This window comes from Mandrillus leucophaeus, unplaced genomic scaffold (genome assembly GCF_000951045.1).
Source record: "Mandrillus leucophaeus isolate KB7577 unplaced genomic scaffold, Mleu.le_1.0 Scaffold365, whole genome shotgun sequence".
NCBI classification, from domain to species: Eukaryota; Metazoa; Chordata; class Mammalia; order Primates; family Cercopithecidae; genus Mandrillus; species Mandrillus leucophaeus.
In genome coordinates this window covers 1,740,494-1,744,304 of record NW_012103865.1, presented here as the reverse complement: position 1 = coordinate 1,744,304, position 3,811 = coordinate 1,740,494, and positions in this window count along the sequence as shown.

The window sequence follows — 3,811 nt, the reverse complement described above, 5'->3', positions numbered from 1 at the left end:
GAACTTTCTCTAAAATATCTGACCGTCTGATCACCCTATGTAAATTAAATTGAATTTATCTAAACAAAATTGCCTAACATAGCCAGGAAACTTTATTGAGTATTAGTAGCTTGCTGGCTTATTTTTTTCCAGGAAGTATTTTATAATAAGAGGGAGTATTGTTCACCTTTAAATCATGATCTGAAGGCTCTTTATAAAATTCCATCAGATATATCTTGGCAATATCTCTACTGCCTGGACTGTCTATATTAAATCAAATCCACCCTGGGTTCTTTTTTCAATTACCTTAATCTCAGTGCTGCTGAGATGTCAGATAGATGGTAAGTGTAAAAAACCAATGTGAATGAAAGCTCGAAAGAACTGGTTACTTCAGCAATAAATGTTAGTCTGTTTCATAACTTGGCCTTATAGACCTACACTTTTTTCTCCAGAGTGGTTTAAATTAAATGTTTTTCATCACAAATTGAGTAATTGGTTCAATTGAATGTCCCAACTGGCCTGTATGTGGATAAGCACATTTCCTGGGAGTGAGGGATCATTTGGCACATCCATCATGTTAATTAAAGACCAGAGGTAGCCCGAGTCTGGGGTTGGGGTTGGGGTTGGTAAGAGTATAGATATGCTTTTCATATCTGTATTGTAGATCTGATCTATAGTACACTTCCTCTAGTTGCTAGTCAACAGGACAGAGCTGAGAGGCCCAAAGTCTAGACTCAAATATAAAACTAATGAGAAAGGCCTGATCTATAAGAGATATATTAAGGCGTTCTGGAGTACTCTCCATCACTGCCTCCCTCCCTCAGTGGCTGTGAATGAATCCAGAGAGATTCTAAGTTGAAAGGAATGCGCACTTCTGAGCCTTCCCAGGGAAATCATCTTCTAGGTCTCAGAAGTTTCCATGCCTTGCTCCCCGGGAGCTCCTGCCATCTCAGTGCACGAAGAACCAGTGGCCCAGGAGCCATGTGGAGAACTCATTAAAAAGACACAGCTGGAAAGTTGCCTCAGGCATCTTGGCAAAGATGAAAACAAAACTTTATAATTGATCTCATAGGAATAGAAACTATTTTAGGTTTTACAAAGTAAGTGTCAGAAAAAAATATCCTTATGGGGTTCATTAAAACTTTGCCACAATTAATTACAGCAGGAGCACTCTTCAGGCAACTGCTCCAGACACCACAGGCATTTGGCCTTTGGGAACAAGTCCTTGTTACATAGCTGTGGGGCACCAGTGTTGGTGTTTAAGTGGAGTGAGGAGACACCCTCCTTGGAGAATGGAGATCCAAACATCAATAGATTGAGTTTTTTCTAATTCACACATGTAGACAAAAATAATAGACCAAATATCCTACAATATTCTAGGCACAGTGCTAAGGCCTTTATAGGCAGTTTTACCAATCATCAAGAAAATATTTAAAAGTGAACATTTATTACCTCCCTGTTCATAAAATAAGAGACAAGTTCAACTAAGTAAAAGAACTCATCCAAGGTCATAGAAGCGACAGCCCCAGAAATTAAAACTCATTCCAAAGCCTTTTCCACTTTTCTGCTGATGGAGAGTTTAGCATGAAGGCACACATGCCATCTCTAGACCTACACATAGTCCCTAGTTCAACCATCCAAACAAACGCCTTGAATATTCTTTCCCTGGAAACAGCAAGGAAGACAAAAACAGGGTAACATTAACTGAAGACCTAACAATAAAGGATATGAGTTAGAACTTCTTCAAGTTAGCACTGTTCTGATTTTAACATATGCTGCTATTTTATATCTTTCCCAGTTGTTTTTGACCCCACGTCTAACCACCCCCTTGACACATACTCAATTCAGGCACCTTTATTGAAATGCTAGTACAAGAGAATCTTTCTTGATAGATACTAAATTGATGGCAACGTATTCAAGTCTTTCAGTTCTTCTGTAAGCTTTAACTAAAGTCCACAGCATGGGCATGCTTGAAGTTAATAGATAAACTGCAATGTTTGTCTAGGTTCTCCAAGAAGCAAATGCCGAGATAGATTAGATGTCCAAAAGATTTGTTGTAAAAACATCATGATGAAAAATGAGGAGGAATCCAGAGAAGTTTGGAAGAGCCATTGAATGCAGCTCTGATTCTTGTGAAAGAGAAATAAAACGAAGTGAGCAAAGCAAATAAAACATCAAGGGTCATAACAGGAAAACAATGGCACAAGTTATGGCCATTTGAGAAAAGTATAATAAAAGGACTATTTACAAAGGCATGTGAGGAATATGGGAAAACCACAAGCAAGGGTGCAAGATACCAGGATAACGCAAGATTCTGAGTTTGTAATAAAACTCCTATACAACCTCTAGGCCTAAATGAGAAGAGGGGATGGCTGTAATTAGAATCTGGAGACAAGGACGACTTTGTGGAAGGGCTGGCTAAATAGGAACTTGAATCAGAGTCAGTTGGTTCAGTCCATATTGACCCTGCAGGAAGTGAATAAATTCTTGACCTCACACTTCTCCCTCTCTCCTGTTTCTCTTGCCTTTGCTTCCAATAAGCCAGACTCAGGAAGTCAGAGGGCTGCAGAGCCCTAGTTTTTACAGATCAGTCTTACAGGGCAGAGAGCAGGGTAGAGAAAGATGGAGGGTGGATATGGAGAAAAGAATGCCAACTAATAAATGTAAAAATAATTGAAAGAATGATACAATTGCTGTCTTGGAGCCAACTTAATAATTTATTCAAGCAATCAGTGGATGCTAAAATAATTGCCTGAAAATATTTTAGGAGATGGGATTTTTACTGGAAACAGATCCCAATCCAGACCCCAAGAGAGGGTTCTTGGCTCTCATGCAAGAAAGAATTCAGGAAAAGTCCATAAAGTGAGAGCAAGTTTATTAGGACAGTAAAGGAATAAAGAATGGCTACTCCTTAGACAAAGCTGCCCCAAGGGCTGCTGGTTGCCCATTTTTGTGGTTCTTTCTTAATTATATTCTAAACAAGGGGTGGATCATGCATGTCTCCCCTTTTTAGATCAAATAGGGTAACTTCTGACGTTGCTATGGCGTTTGTAAACTGTCATGGTGCTGGTGGGAGTGTAGTAGTGAGGACGACCAGAGGTGGTCGCCATCTTGGTTTTGGTGGGTTTTAGCTGGTTAATTTACTGCAACCTGTTTTACCAGCAAGGTCTTTATGACCTGTATCTTATGCTGACCTTCTATCTTATCCTGTGACTAAGAATGCCTTCACCTCCTGGGAATGCAGCCTTATTTTACACAGCCCCTATTCAAGATGGAGTTGCTCTGGTTTAATCGCCTCTGACAGGATCTTCAGGTAGTCTCCCAGATTCATGCTGCAGAGTGCTTATGAATTCCCAAGGGAGCAGATACCCTCACAATGAAGAAATATGGTGGAAAACAAACAAATCACCAAATAGCATTATCAATAGTGGGGCACACTGACATCATATGTCTCCTGATGCGATGCACTGAGAAGGATGCAACATGTCTATGTAGAATTATTTCCAAAAAAGCTTTATCTGAATCTGGATATGAGGATTCCAAATTCCAGGACATTCTACAAAACAAGTAGACTGGACTCTTCAAAGAATCCCAATGACATGAAAGACAAAGAGTAAGAGAATGGTTTGAGATTAGACTAAACAGGTAAGAAACTAAATGCACTGAAACAATCTTTGATTAGATCCTGAATTGAATAACAAAATAGAAATCCAAAGAGCCATTTTTAGATAATGTTATCATATTGATGTTAAACTCATGAGTGTGATAATGATATTGTGTTTAATATGTGTTCTTAGAAAATACTTGCTAAATTATTCCATGCTATATAGGG